General features: G+C 37.5%; 1 long non-coding RNA gene across 1 annotated transcript in view; it reads left to right on the plus strand.

Annotated features, from left to right (window-relative positions):
• The first annotated feature begins 3,192 nt into the window (after positions 1-3,192).
• Positions 3,193-16,144, plus strand: part of LOC140634732 (uncharacterized) — an 85,912-nt gene continuing 72,960 nt past the window's right edge. The window contains exon 1 of the long non-coding RNA XR_012032118.1: positions 3,193-3,260. This is a non-coding gene — a long non-coding RNA (uncharacterized lncRNA). The remainder of the gene's footprint in view (positions 3,261-16,144) is intronic.

A 16,144-nucleotide genomic window follows, 5' to 3' on the forward strand; every position in this document is an offset into this window, starting at 1 on the left:
ACCCATGTGCAGGGAATAAAGATGCTTCTGTCTTCAGAAGCCAACAGTACATATTAAAGACCTACTTGTTAATTTTATCTATTATATACACTGCAGGGAAATTTAGTGATGGACTTTAATTCTTTCAGACACTATCGCATGGCTCAAAACACTTATCTTTTCTTGTTCTATGATCAGATTTGAGAGATTGGGTCCTGCGGCTGCAGCAGCAGAGACACTGGAGGGGATGTGGGAATTACTGAGGGGAAAGAATGGATTTTTGAGGAGAGCTGCTTGAATTAGAAGGAGAAAGGTGGTTAAGGTAAGGAGTAGAGGAGAGGAGAGGAGAATGTAAGGGGGGTGATGGAGAGAGAAGAAGAGGACACCCAGGAAGAAGGAAGTCTAATTTAAAGATTCTGAAGTTAAACTGTGGGTTAGGAAGTCCCTGGGAAGGAGAAGAATCCCCGGAGTTTGAGATCCTGTACCAGGTCCTTTCCCTTCACGGGCGAATAGAAAGCCCCGAGGGGCCATGGAGAAAACACTGCTCATTGTAGATCCCCTTGCATTATCACTCCTTAACTCTGTGGGTTGGTCACTTCTCCCAGTGATTCAGAGTCTTCATAGGCAAAGCAAAGGGTTGTGGCAGAGGACCTTACAGATTTCAGTCTTGAACCAGACCACAAATTCCAGGCCAATGAATAAATGAAAGGGAGAGGAAAGGTCAGAGAGAGGAAGGAAAGCATTGCCAGAGACAAAAGGATGGAGAAGAGGAAGCTCAGGGGACTACAGAAAGATTGGGTGGGGGAGAATGAAGCATGGCCATTTTTGCCTGTTACACATTTCCTTATGTTTTTCAATAACAGTTTTAATGAGATGTTTACATAGCATAAAATTCTCCCTTTTAAACTCTGCAACTCAGTGCTTTTTGGTAAATTTACAGAGTTGTGCAACAACTACCACTATCTAATTCCAGAAACTTTTCATCATCCATGAAAGAAACTATCCATTAGTGGTTACTCTCCATCCTCCTCTTGCCCCCTCCCTCCCAAAACTGAACACCTGCTTTCTGTCCCTATGGGTTTGTTTATTCTAGACATTTCATATAAATGGAATCACACAATATATGATTTTTTGTGACTGGCCTTTTTCACTTAGCTTTATGTTCTCAAGTTTCATCCATGTTGTAGCATGCATTAACACTTCATTTCTTCATAATGCTAAGTTATATTCCATTGTATAGATACACCACATTTTGTTTATCCGTCAAGTAAGAAACATTTAGGTTGTTTCCATTTTATGGCTATGATGAATAATGGTACAAAGAACATTCTCATACAAGTTTTTGTATAGACATGATTTCATTTCTCTTGGGTGTGTAGCTTAGGAGTGGAATTGCTGTGTCATGTGGCACTTTATATTTAATATTTTGAGGAACTGCCAAACAATTTTCCAGAATGACTGAACTGTTTTACAGTCTCACCAGTGATGAATTAAAGTCCAGTTTCTCCACATCCTTGTCAAGATTTGTTATTTTCTATCTGTTTACTTTTAGCCATCCTGTGGAAACGAGATGGTATCTCATTATTATTTTAATTTGCATTTCCATAATGACTAATGTTGAGGATCATGTAATATGCTTATTGGCCACTTGTATATTTCATTGGAGAAAAGTCTACTCATATGGTTTTGATTGAGTTGTTTTTATTATTGAGTTGTAGGGCTCCAGAATATATAAATTCTAGACATAAATTCCTTATCAAATAATTCCTAGAAAATATTTTAACACATTTTAGTATCTTCACTTTCTTGATGAGGTCTTTGAAGAATAAATGTTTTACATTTTGAGGAAGCCCACTTAATCTTTTTTCCTGTTCATGCTTTTAGAATAGTATCTGAGAATCCATTGCCCATTCATTTTATTTTCTTCTTGAGTTTTATGGTTTAAACTATTCCTTTTAGGGCAGCCCCGGTGGCTCAGTGTTTTAGCGCCGCCTTCAGTCCAGGGCGTGATCCTGGAGACCCGGGGTCAAGTCCCACGTCGAGCTCCCTGCATGGAGCCTGCTTCTCTCTCTGCCTGTGTCTCTGTCTCTCTCTCTCTCTCTGTGTCTCTCATGAATAAATAAATAAAATCTTTTAAAAAAATAAAAAATAAAAAAATAAACTATTCCTTTTAGGTCTATGGTCCACTTTGAATTAATTTTTTGAGTACAAAAGATCCAGCGTAATTCTTTTGTATGTGGATATCCAGTTATCCCAAAATCATTTGTTGAGAAAACTATTCTTTCCCAACCCTTGTCAAAAATCAGTTGATCCTAAGTCTAAAAATTTATTCCTGTACTCTCACGTCTATCCTATTGATTCATATGTCTATCTGAATGCCAGTGCATAACCTTCGTTACTGTAGCTTTGTAGTAAATTTTGAAAATGTGAATTGTTAATCCTCCAACTTTGTTTTTTTTTTATTGTTTTCTTTTTGATGATTATTTAGGGTGTTTTGGTTCAGTTTTATTTCTTATGATTTCTTGAGTCAAGTTGTAAATTTCTGCAAAAAAAAAAGCTGTGTTTTTGATAGGCATTGTGCTGAATATGCAGATCAATTTGGAACTATTGCCATCTTAAAAATACTAAGTCTTCTGATCCATGAACATGGCTATCTTTCCATTTATTTATCTCATTTTTAATGTCTCTCAACAATGTTTTATAGTTTCGGGGTATAAGTCCTACACTTTTTATTTTTTTATTTTTTATTTTTTTAAAGATTTTATTTATTTATTCATAGAGACAGAGAGAGGCAGAGACACAGGCAGAGGGAGAAGCAGGCATCATACAGAGAGCCTGAGGTGGGACTTGATCCAGGGTCTCCAGGATCATGCCCTGGGCTCCAGGCGGCGCTAAACCGCTGCGCCACCGGGGCTGCCCAGTCCTACACTTTTTAAAACATATATTCCCAATGTTTTATTGTTTTTTTGCTGCTACTATAAATGAAGTTATTTCTTAATTTCTTTTCCAGATTGTTCATTGTTAGTGTATAGAAATGCAATTGATATTTGTATATTTATCTGTATCCTGTAGATTCTGTGAAATTGTTTATCAGTTCCAATAGTTTTCTTGGTGATTCATTGATAAGATTGTCATATGAAAATAGAGATATCTTTACTTCTTTCTTTCTAATCTAATTTCCTGTTATTTCTTTTTCTTTCCCAATTGCCTTGATAGAACTCCAGTGTACTGTAGGACAGAAGCGGTGAGAAGAGATATGTGTTTTGTTCCTGATCTAGAGGGTAAAGCATTAATTACAATATTATCTGTGGGTTTTTCATAGCCTTTACCAGACAGACCAAGGAAGATGGTATATAATTCCACTTTTTATTTGTTGCTAGATTTAATTTGCTAGTATTAAAATGTTGAGTATTTTTGGTTTTATATTACTGATGGATATTAGTCTGTTCTTTTCTTATAATGTCTTTGTCTCAATTTTGTTTCAAGGTAACATTGGCCATGTAGAATGAGTTGGAAAGTGTTTTGGAAGAGTTGGTGAATAATTGATATTATTCCTTAATCCTTTTATAGATTTCGTGAGTGAAGCTATCTGGACTTGGGATTTTTTGGAGGGAAGTTTTTAAATGACTAATTTAATAACTTTATTTGTTATAATCATTCAGATTTTCAATTTCTTCTTGAGTCAGTTTCTATACTTTGTATCATTCTAAGAATTGTCTGCTTTGTTATCTATTGTGTGGGCATACAGTTGTTCCCAGCATTTCCTCATTATCCTTTTATTTCTATAAAGTTGTAGTGATGTTTTCTCTTTAATTTCTGGTTTTAGTAATTTGAGTGCTTTTAAAAAGATCTTATTTATTTCTTTGGGAGAGAGAGAGAGTACACAAGGAGGGGGTTGCGGTCAGAGGGAGAAGCAGACTCCCTGCTGAACAGGGAGCCCAACACAGGGCTCGGCTCAATCCTGGGACTCCAGGATCATGATCTAGCAGAAGGCAGACACTTAACCAACTGAGCCACCCAGTTGTCTCTGTAATTTGAGTCTTATCTTATTTCTCTTGGTTAGTCTAACTAAATGTTTGCCAGTTTTGCTGATCTTTTTGAAGAGATGGTTTTTGGTTTCAGTGAGCTTTCCTAAATTGTTCTATTTTTTTTATTGCATTTCCCTTCTAATCTTTACTGCTTTCTTCTTTCTGTTCCTTTTGCATTTAATTTGCTCTTCCTTTCCTATTTTCTTAAGGTGGAAGGTTAGGTTTTTGATGCTTTTTTTCTTCTTTAATATAGGCATTCAGCTATAAATTTTTTTTCCAGGCACTGTTTCAGCTGCATTCTCTAAGTGCTGGTATGCTGTGTTTTATTTTTATTACAGCTCAAAGTATTCACTAATTACCTTTGTGATTTCTTTTTTGACCTATTAGTTATTTAGGAAAGCATTAATTTCTACATATTGTCATTTTCTCAAATTTCCTTTTCCTATCAATTTCTAATTCTACTATAATCTGAAAACATACATTGTATGATCTCAACCTGTTAAATTTAATGAGACTTGTTTTATGACCTATTTTATGGTGTACCCTGTGGACTGTACATGTGAACTTGAAAAAATATGTGTTCTCCTGTTGATAGTGGAGTGTGGGGGGCAGGGGTGGATATAGATGTCTGGTAAGCCTACTTGGTTTGTAGTTTTATTCATCTCCTAATTTCTTGTTGTTCTTCTGTCTTGTTGCTATATTCATTACAGAAAGGGAGGATTTAAGCATTCATCTACTATTGTAGAATTTTCTATTTCTCCCTTCAGTTCTATATTTTTATGCATTGTATTTTACAAATTGTATTTTGTCATTGATGCATCAGTGTTTGTAATCGTTATACCTCCTTTTCTTAAAAAAAAAAAAAGGATTTATTTATTTATTTACAAGAGAGAGAGAGAGAGAGAAGAGAGAGAGAGGCAGAGACACAGGCAGAGGGAGGAGCAGGCTCCATGCAGGAAGCCTGACATAGACTCCCGGGTCCCCAGGATCATGCCCTGGGCTGAAGGCGGCGCTAAACCGCTGAGCCACCCAGGCTGCCCAATTGCTATACCTTCCTGATAGATTGACTTATCAGTATAAAAAGTCCTTTTTTATCTCTAACATTCTTTCATGGAGTATATTTTGTCTGATAGGAGTATAGCACCTCAGCTCTTTTGGTTAATGTTGGTATAGTGTATCTTTCTCTATTGTCAATCCATTAATGTATTTTAAACGTGACTCCTTTCCACCACATATAATTGGGTAATGTTTTTTGTTTCTTTGTTTTTAACCAAGTCTCCCAATATCTACTTTCAATTGAGGTGTTTAATCCATTTACATTTAATATAACTAATAAGGTAGGATTTACATCTTCCCTTTTGCTCTTTTTTGTATTATTTTCTAGTGTATCATTTTAATTCCCTTGTTCTTTCTTCAATTACATATTTTCAAGTTGTTTTCATAGAAGTTTCCCTGGAGCTTACAATTATTATCTTAACTTAAAACAGTTTTGTTAAAACTTGCTCCACTGGGCAGCCCTGGTGGCTCAGCGGTTTGGCGCCGCCTTCAGCCCAGGGTGTGATCCTGGAGACTTGGGATCGAGTCCCATGTCAGGCTCCCTGCATGGAGCCTGCTTCTCTCTCTCTCTCTCTCTCTCTCTCTCTCTCTCTCTCCCGGTCTCTGTCTCTAATAAATAAATAAAATCTTTAAAAAAAGAAAACTTGCTTCACTAATGCTTTATTCTTTCCACCATCCTTTGTGCTACTATTGTCATACAAATTACATCATTATATATCATAATCCATCAACATAGTTTTATAATTATTACTTTATGCAGTTATCTTTTAAAGCAGGTAGGAGAAAAAGAAAATTACAAACAAAAAGACATTTATACTGTCGTTTAATTTACCTATGCATTTAGAGTTATTTATGCTCTTTAATTCTTTGTGTGGATCCAAGTTACTATCTAGTGTTCTTTAATTTAGCCAGAAAGACTCTTATTATATCTTGTAGTATAGGTCTGACAGCAATTAATTCTCTCAGTTTTTGCTGATCTGAAATTATCTTATGTTCTTTCTTTTGAGGGAAAATTTACTGGATATGGAATTGGTTTTTTTGTTTTTTTTAGTTTCAGAAGCAGAATTTAGTGATTCATTAGTTGCATATAATACCCAGTGCTCATTACATCAAGTACCCTCCTTAATGTCTGTCACCCAATTATCCTTTCCATCCACCCACCTCCCTTCTAGTAATCCTCAGTTTGTTTCCTAGAGTTCAGCATCTCTTATGGTTTGCCTCCCTCTCAATTTTCATTTTTATTTTTCCTTCACTTCCCCTACGTTTATCTGTTTTGTTTCTTAAATTCCACATGAGTGAAATCATATGGTATTTGACTTTCTCTGACTGACTTATTACATTTAGCATAATACCTTCTAGTTCCATCCACGTCATTGCAATGGAAAGATTTCATTCTTTTTGATTATTCTTTTGATTATATATACAATATTCCATTATATATATATATACATATTATTTTATCCATTATCTACTATATTTATCCATTCACCTGTTGATGAACACCTGGGCTCTTTCCATATTTTGGCTATTATGGACATTGCTGCTATAAACATTGGGATGCAGGTGCCCCTTGGATCACTACATTTGAATCTTTGGGGTAAATCCCTAGTAGTGCAGTTGCTGAGTTGCAGGTTAGCTCTATTTTTAACTTTTTGAGGAATCTTGATACTGTTTTCCAGAGTGATTGCACCAGCTTGCATTCCCAACAGCAGTGCAAGAAAGTTCCCTTTTCTCCACATCATCACCAACATCTGTTGTTTCCTGAGTTGTTCACCTTAGCCATTCTGACAGTGTGAGGTGGTATTGCATTTGTATTTCTCTGATGCTTAGTGATGTTGAGCACTTTCTTATGTGTCTGTTGGCCATTTGTATGTTTTCTTTGGAGAAATGTCTGTTCATGTCTTCTGCCCATTTCTTGACTGGATTTTTTAGTTTTGGATGTTGAGTTTGATATGTTTGGATATTAGCCCTTTTTCTGATAAGAAATTTGCAAATATCCTCTCCCATTCCATAAGTTGCCTTTTAGTTTTGCTGTTTCTTTTGCTGTGCAAAAGCTTTTTACCTTGATTGAGTCCCAATAGTTCATTTTTGTTTTTGTTTCTCTTGCTTTTATTTTATTTTTTAAAAGACTATTTATTTATTCATGAGAGACATTAAGAGAGAGAGAGAGAGAGAGAGAGGCAGAGACACAGGCAGAGAGAGAAGCAGGCTCCACGCAGGGAGCCCAAAATGAGACTCAATCCCAGGTCTCCAAGATCCCACCTGGGCTGAAGGTGGTGCTAAACCGTTGAGCCTCCAGAGCTGCTCTTCTCTTGCTTTTAGAGACATATCTAAGAAGTTGTTGCAACCTAGGTCAAGAGGTTGCTCCCTGTGTTCTCTAGAATTTTGATGGATTCCTGTCTCACATTTAGGTCTTTCATCCATTTAGAGTTTATTTTTGTGTATGGCTTATTTTTGTTTATGGTCCAGTTTCATTCTTCTGCATATGGCTGTCCAATTTTCCCAACACCATTTGTTGTTTTTTTGTTCCCTTGGATAGTCTTTCCTGCTTTGTCAAAGATTAGTTGACCATGGAGTTGAGGTTCCATTTCTGGGTTCTCTATTCTGTTCCATTGATTTATGTGTCTGTTTTTGTGCCAGTACCATACTTCCTTGATGATTATGGCTTCATAATACAGCTTGAAGTCTGGAATTGTGATTGTGATTCCACCTTGCTTTTCTTTTCCACAGTATTACTTTGGCTATTTAGGGTCTTTTCTGGTTCCATACAAATTTTAGGATCATTTGTTCCAGCTTTATGAAAAATGCTGAGGATATATTGATAAGGATTGCACTGAATGTGTAGACTGCTTTGAGTAGTACAGACATTTTAACAATATTTGTTCTTCCAATTCATGAGCATGGAATTTTTTTCTATTTCCATCTTCCTCATTTCTTTCATGAATGTTCTATAGTTTTTAGAGTACAGATCCTTTATCTCTTTGGCTAGGTTTATTCTTAGGTATCTTATGATTTTTGGTGCAATTATAAATGGTACCAATTCCTTAATTTCTCTTTCTTCTGCCTCACTGTTTGTGTATAGAAATGTAACTGACTTCCATGCATTGATTTTATATCCTGTGACTTTGCTGAATTCCTGGATCAGTTCTAGCAATTTTGGGAGTTTTTTGGGTTTTCTTCCTACAGTATTATATTGTCTGTGAAGAGTGAGAGTTTGACTTCTTTGCTAATTTAGATGCCTTTTATTTGTTTGATATATGATTGCTGAGGCTAGAACTTCCAGTACTACGTTGAACAACACTGGTGAAAGTAGACATCCCTGTCCTGTTTCAGACCTTAGGGGAAAAGCTGTCAGTTTTTCCCCATTGATGATGATATTTGCTGTGGGTTTTTCATATTTAGCTTTTATGATATTGAGATATATTCCTTCTATCCCTACACTGTAGAGAGTTTTTATCAAGAAAGGATGCTTCATTTTGTCAAATGCTTTTTTTGGATATGGAATTCTTGGTTGATAGTCTTTTCCCCTGGCACTTTGAATATGTTGTCCTACCACTTTTTGACTTCCGTATTTCTGATTAAAAGTTAGCTATTAATCTCATTGCATCACCCTTGTATGTAAGGAGTCATTTCTTTTTTCCTTAGGACTTTTGAGATTCCCCTCTTTGTCCTTTTATAGTAGGACTATGATATGTATAGGTATGCTTCTTTTTCAGTTTTTCTAGGCTGGATTTTATTAGTCTTTTTTTTTTTTTGATGTGTTGATTAATGTTTTTCATTGAATTCAGGAAATTTTCAGTCATTATTTCTTCAAGTATACTTTATATAACATTTTCTCTCTTTGTGGGACTCCCATACTATATGGTGTCCCACACAACTCTCAAACTATGTCCATTTTTTAATACTTTTTTCTGTCCATTCTTCAGGTTAAATATCTGATTTTTTTTAAAAAAAGGTTGTATTTATTTATTCATGAGAGACACACAAAGATAGGTGGAGACACAGACAGAGGGACAAGCAGGCTCCCCTCAGGGAACTCGATGTGGGACTCGGTCCCCAGACCCTGGATCATGCCCTGAGCCAAAGGCAGATAGATGCCCAACGGCTAAGCTACTCAGGCATCCCTGAATATCTGATCTTGAACTCGATTTTCCTATCTCAAGTTTGTGGATTCTCTGTGCTGTCAGTTTAAATTTGTTAAGCCCCTCTACTAAATATTTTGTAATTGTAGTTTTTAATCCTTTAGATTTCTATGTGAATCTCTTCCCTATCCCATAATTTCTCTATCTTTAACAGTATTTTTTGTTTGTTTGGCAATCATTCATACTCTTCTTTAAGGCTTTTTGTAGGATTTACATTGTTTTTAATGTATTTGTAATAGCTTATTTAAAATCGTTGCTTACTAAGTCTGACATTTGGGCTTTCTTAAGGAGATTTTCTAATGACTACTGTTATTGGTATATTTAGGACATCTTTTCTGGGATTTTGCATATATTTTCATTTTGGGGGGGTGGAATGTTGGACATTTACAGCAATATAATGTGGCAATTTTAGAAATCAGACTTCCCTCTCCCATACTTTTGTTGTTATTGTCATTATTCTTGTTTGTTTTCATTGCTGCTGTTTGCTTATTTAACTTATTGAAATTAGTTCTATAAAGTCTGTATTCCTTCTTGTGTAAAGTTACTGTTTACTTAGCTTAATGATCAACCAATATTTGGGTGGAAATTTCCTTAAATTTCTTGAAACAATAAATCTACTCTTTAATATGAGTGAGATTCTGTGGGTGTGTACCTTCAACACTCTAGAAGTTTACAACTCTACCTTATCTATTCCTGCTTGCACAAAGCTTCTAACTTTGTTGAGGGATTAGAGCCTTTTCATATCTTTTTAAGTTGTGCACCGATGCTCAAATGTGAGGATCAGTCTAGATCCCCACAAACACACTGGAGCGTTGCAAAACCCCCTCTAGAGAGCTTATTTCCTAGATCGTCTATTTTCCTGTTTGGTCCTGTGGTATCATTGACCTAGGCGAATACAATGTTAAACAATTATCAGATTGTTTTCAGCAAGTGCTCCAAGGGTAGGGCTTTTGTTATGGAGTGAGCTCCAAATCAGGTCAAATACTAACAAACCTTGTGAATGGGATTTTTTCAAGAAACTGCCATATAGATCAAATAATGATGATTCTCCAATGATGGGGCTTTCTGGGGACCTTCAAAACCATATACTTCCACTAGTGGTTGCTAGGATGCTAGTTTTCACAGGTATCATGATTCTAAGGTTTTTGGATTTCAAGGTCAGCTTGGAGTTTAGGAGAGGTCAATGGGGATGGGATAAATTAAAATGCCACAGAGTTCACTGTTTTTCCTGAGATTCAGCTGTTTTTCTTGAATACATGCCCACCGATTGTTGCAAAACTTTGATTTCCAGAGTACTAAAAAAGTTCATTTTGACAGCCCTTCCCCCTCAATATTCTCATTGCTTTTATGAAGGCACTAGTTTTTGGGTGCTCTTATGTTGGCATTCTGGAAGTGTTTCCTTCTCCTAATACTTTAAATGGCTTTTTTCCCTGTTTATAGAAGAAATTTAGAAAACACATAGGAGTATGTAGAAATAAAAAGGGAAAGTCTATAAATATTAAGTTCATTGTCACTTTAAGCATCTTTCCTCCTGGATTTCATTTTATGCCTTTCACATTTACTGATTTTTTTTCTGGCAGTAGTAGTCATGCAGAGTGAAGAGTAGAAAAGAGATTTTGGGGAGAGGATATTGTGCTTAGGAGCTGGAAAGTAGGTGGACTTGAGAAAAAAATGAGTCCAAGTTGAAAAATGTAGAATAATGTTAAGGAAAATAATTAAAACTACTGATAATTTTACTGTCCAAAAATAAATTAGTGATATATTGGCCTATTTTCTTTTTTGTTTTTCCTATGAATTTATCCATATAGTACATATTCTTATAGCTACCCACTCAAACACACACATGAATATGGGCACACATGAACATCTTATGTCTGTGTGAGTATATTTTTAAACAAATTGTTATCATATGGTGGGTTTATGCTTTTTCCTAATATAATGATTGTGGTTGCCCTTGATACTTAAGTGAGAACAAGTAATATTTAAAAAAAAATTAGTATAACCCTAGTATGTGGAGATGTTTGGTTATATTGCCAGTGTATAAAAGTTCTAAGAGAGCTTCATGGTGTGAATTTTTATCAACTCTGTGGTCTCAGCTGGCCTCCTCTCTCTGCAGCTTCAACTAAGAGGGACTTAAATGCAAGAGATTTGTTTTCTGTGACATTTGCTATTTGTTGCTGGCTCACCGTTTCGATGGGGGAGGTGTTATGCTAAAGTCTATAGGGGTAGTAGACCATGCACTTTTTGACACTATTACTCATCTTTCTCAGGGAGAATGTCACCCAGTGTCACTTCCCCCATTCTTTTTTTTTTTTTATGGTATATTGGAGCTGCCGAAGTCCATGCTGTCACTCATGTGGCAAGTGTCAGACTTGACAGCCTCAGGGAAAGCGGGGGAGGAGGTTTCTCATCTTTTCCCCCCTTGTTCCCCTTTCTTCTTAGTGTTTCTGTGTTGACGTGAGCCCTTTTGGTTGCTGTGCCCATTGAGGGGTCTGGCAGTTGTTTTGCCCTCTAGCTTTGTGGTGGGAAACCTCTTGTTCATTTTAGATAATTTGAGAACACTGCTGGATTGTTGAGTTCCAGAAGGTGAACTTGTTAACAGAAATGTTTGTTAGTTTCAGTTTCTGCCCATTATTCTGTGAAACCAAGGCATAGGGTAAAATTTCTCAGTTTTATTTTCTTATGTTCCAAGGCCTTTCTGTACAGCTGCCCCAACATTTTAATGCATGAGAGGGCTTTCTCTCCAAACACAGACTTGAGCTTCAGTTTAAGCCATGTTTTCTCATTAGATTGACAGGAATCTTGAACACAACATCCATTTCCTCCCTGTGTGCAGTGACATGCCTCAGCACTACAGACCCTCTTTTCCCACAGGGTAAGTGGCTTCTGTGGTCAATCATGTATACGGAGCCCTGGATTAAACCAGTTTGCACAACTTTCTGTACAAATCAGTCAACACATATGCACTATTGAGTCCTCCTGGATACTGCACATTGGACAAACTCTGCAGATGTGGGGCCTCTTATGCCTGTAGTAACGCTAATTCTTTTATTGTGTGGCATCTTTTGGGCCTGGGGTATTGAGAAGCAAACTTTGGCAAAGGCTGTCTGGCTCAAGTAAGTTCTAATCTATTATTTTAAAACTTAACAGGGTGATCGTACAGTATCTTATATTCTATTGATGGAGAGTTGTTGTCTAACAGAATTTATGTATAACTTCTATAGTATTCAGGTTAGGCCTGCTTGGTGAGACAGCATAATCAACTTCAGATGAAGGGAGCTACGTAGTCCCAGCTCTGCCACTCCACACATGACTGTTTCCTGCTTTATGACCCATGTTTCCACTGGTCTCTCTGGTATCTGAGAACAAATCTGAGAGGCAGAATCGCATGATGGCTAAGAGTGCCAGTGACAGAAACACCTGGCCAAAGTTCTGGCTACCTCACATCTCCTGACAGCTGTGTGTCCCTATGCAAATTACTTATCTCTGTCAGCCTGAGTTTGGCCTTTTAGGACTATTAGTAAGGATTATAGATGCTAAATATCTTAACATTTAGCACTATGTTTAGCATATAGGCAATGTTCTATAAGTAATAGTTACTGTTATTGAAAAGGGTCACATTCCTAAGAATTGCCCAAATGGTACAGCCTGTTACTCCACTCATCTGCTCATTTGGGACCTTGATCTCTTGCCGATTCCCTTTGTCCTTTTCCTCCTCCTCAACATTGATCACAGTTAACTGAACACTTATGTCATAAGTGGTATATAGTGAGAGCACATATTTACATTATGTCATGTAATCCCTACCTCACTCTTATAAATCGATTGTTTTTCTTTCATTGAAACCTGTTTAAGGTATGTTGCTTAAAATTACTAACTGCAGGGGCGCCCATGTGGCTCAGTTGGTTAAGCCTCTACCTTTGGCTCAGGTCATGATCCTGGAATCCTGGCATCGAACTTGCACTGGGCACAGCAAGGCCTACTCAGCAAGGAGTCTGCTTCTCCCTCTCACTCTGTCCCTTCCCCACTTCTTTTCTCTCTCAAATAAATAAATCAAATCTTTAAAAAATAACATTGCTAACTGCAACTCCCCTGCTCCCCCCAACAAGACTGATCTTTTAATATAATGTTTACCACATTTGTTTATTATTTATATTTTGTTTATACCCTCCTTTAGAACATAAGTTCCATAAACACAGGAAATTTTTATAAATCTCTTTTTAACTGATGCATTCTAAATGCCAATACAGCACCTTGTACATAATAGATGCACAGTGTTTGTTCAACAAATGTGTGAATGGTATTGACTGAACAACAACAAAAAAAAATGTGTGACTCTAGCCAGTCTTATTTTATAGGTAAAAGGAATGAATTCAGATAATTTATATAAATTGACTAAGGTGGTAGCCAGTAGTTTAGAGTCTGGATTTGAATTAATCTGAAAGCCCAATTTCTCAACCATTTTTCTCTACCACTTTTTTTTTTTACAAGATTTTATGTATTTATTCATGATACATACATAGAGGCAGAGACACAGGCAGAGGGAGAAGCAGGTACCATGCAGGGAACCCAATGTGGGACTTAATCCTGGGACCCCAGGACCATGCCCTGAGCTAAAGGCAGATGCTCAACCACTGAGCCACCCAAGAGTCCCCCTCTACCACTTTTGTCACCTAAGTGCACTTGGGGGTTTTCAAGGGATATTGCCTATATTCTTACTCAAAAAAATCCTATTCTCAAGTAACCACAGCCAGTATCCTGGATCCCTTAGGTGACAGAGTTAGGTGGTCTGTACTGACTGATATGGAGAAGGCCTATTTTGTGTCTCTCTTTTAGAAGCACTCTGGAGAGTGTTGTTTGTGCTCCCATGTTTCCTTAGCTGTCTTCAGTATGACTCAGAATCAGCATGGGTTAGATCAGGTAGGATCCAAGCAACAGCCACCATGCCGCTCTCATTCACATCTCTATCTTCCTGTGACAGCTAAGATTTATAATTTACCATGGGTATGTGAATCCCTAAACAGTATATTGTATAGTTTTTGGAAAGCTGAATGGTAAGCATAAATTTATTTGTGTTTAGAAAGTGCAATATTGCCATATTATGTTATTGTTACCAGGAGATGACAAGCTGAATAGAATTTCTGGACATAGTTTGGCATTAGTTTTCTGCGAGGTTATAGAATCCTTTAGGTGAAGTCAATGCGTAAGATTGTGAGCAGGGAAACATTGGAGTCAGTCACCTCAGTTGGGGTATCTGGCGGGACTATAGAGTGGACCAGGCTTTGAGCATGTGCTAGAAATGGGGTCAAATATAAGGGGGCTCTTTCATATTTTCTGCTTCTTATGTCACCACCTACATGCAGCCTTCAAGAGTAGGGAAAGATAAGTAATTCTTCAGTGTGGAAGAAGTATCTTAGCTAGCCCAAGTTGCAGGGTACACAGGAGAGCATATGAACTTCAATTAGCACAAGGTCAAGATAAGCCAAAGACAGATAAGAATCTGGACCTGGCTCACAAGCATATTCTGTGCTCAAGTTAAAAAGTTGATTGAATTGAGGTCTTAGTGAAGATAATCCTCATCTTTTATATCTCTTGCCTAACATTGCTTTAGTTAGACCAGTTGGCCAGATTCCAACTTTCGGCCTAGAGTATAATGGTCCTTCTCAAAGCAGAGTGAGGGGAGATGGCAAGAGTTGGTTGCATTTGGCATTCACTCCACAGCTTCTCACTGGATCTGGTACCTATGCCCTCAAATTCTCCTGCTGTCCTCAACTCGGAATCCCTCTGTTACCCTTTTCAGAGAACAAATCTTCAGACTTTTCCCAGTGGGGCAAGGGAAATGTGGAAAGGATGAGGGAATGTAGGAATCCTAACAATTTCTGAAATAGTATTCACTCAGCTTTCCTTATTTCAGACAGCTCTCTTACCCCAGGTTCAAGAGATCTTGGGGCTTCTAGTTCCTGGACCCTTGAAGTTCCTGTGATGTTAATTGGGCTGGTTCTTCCCAGCTTGTTTACTGTGGATACAGAATTCAGCTTTCTTAGACCTGGTGAGTTAGTTACGACTTGTCCTTCTCTTTCTAGCTTCCAAATGTGTTGCTGTTGTCTCTTCTGTTCTCCCATTCTTCTGGGTTTGTGTCCTTTGAAAGATTCCTTACTATAGTTCTGGTTTTAGGAAGGAATGAAAAGAAAGATGTGTTACCTAAACCTAGAACCCCGAAAATAGAATTTCCTTCTTTGGCTAGAGCTCGCTTAAGCCTCTCCAGGGGGACTCATCTGCCGTATTAGGGGGAAAGTATTAATAGTGTTCATTCTTTTTTTTTTAAATAGTGTTCATTCTTATTTAAATTAGTTCAATCTGTTAATTTGATGATAACTGGGGGACACATCTAGAGAAGGAGATCTAAGGAGAAGACTTTGTGTCTTTGGGGCTTGTGTTTTCTGAAGCCTAGGCAATGTTCCTGTTTAGCTGGCATTTTCCTGTGAATTTGGTACCTGGTATTGTGCGCCCTCTTCTTCTGCTTTCTCAGAAGCTTGCAGTGCTCCTTCGGTTGATCTGCTTTATACTGGGCTTCCATTGGCTGCAGGCCTGGGTGTTCACCACATTCTCCTGCTATCTACTGGCCCACAGGTCCACCTCAGCCTCAGCAATAAGGTCACTGGCTGCTGTCACTGTGGATTTAGTGTCTAGCTGGCTTGATCTCAACCCTCATGCCCCATGGGAACCAAGGACTGCTTTGGAAAGCTGAACTTAAGAGATTCCTTCCACTCTGGGCTTCCTTGTTGATGTGGTCATATGGCAAATTAGTAAAGGAGATAATTAACTCCATAGTCCTCAGTGGGGAGTAGGAAAATAAGCTGCTGCTCCTGCCCTCTATGTTATGCTAATATACCCGCCCCATACCTTGAATAAGGGATATTTGGACCCCATGATTAACAG

The sequence above is a fragment of the Canis lupus genome, chromosome 6 (assembly GCF_048164855.1).
Source record: "Canis lupus baileyi chromosome 6, mCanLup2.hap1, whole genome shotgun sequence".
In the NCBI taxonomy this organism is placed as follows: Eukaryota; Metazoa; Chordata; class Mammalia; order Carnivora; family Canidae; genus Canis; species Canis lupus.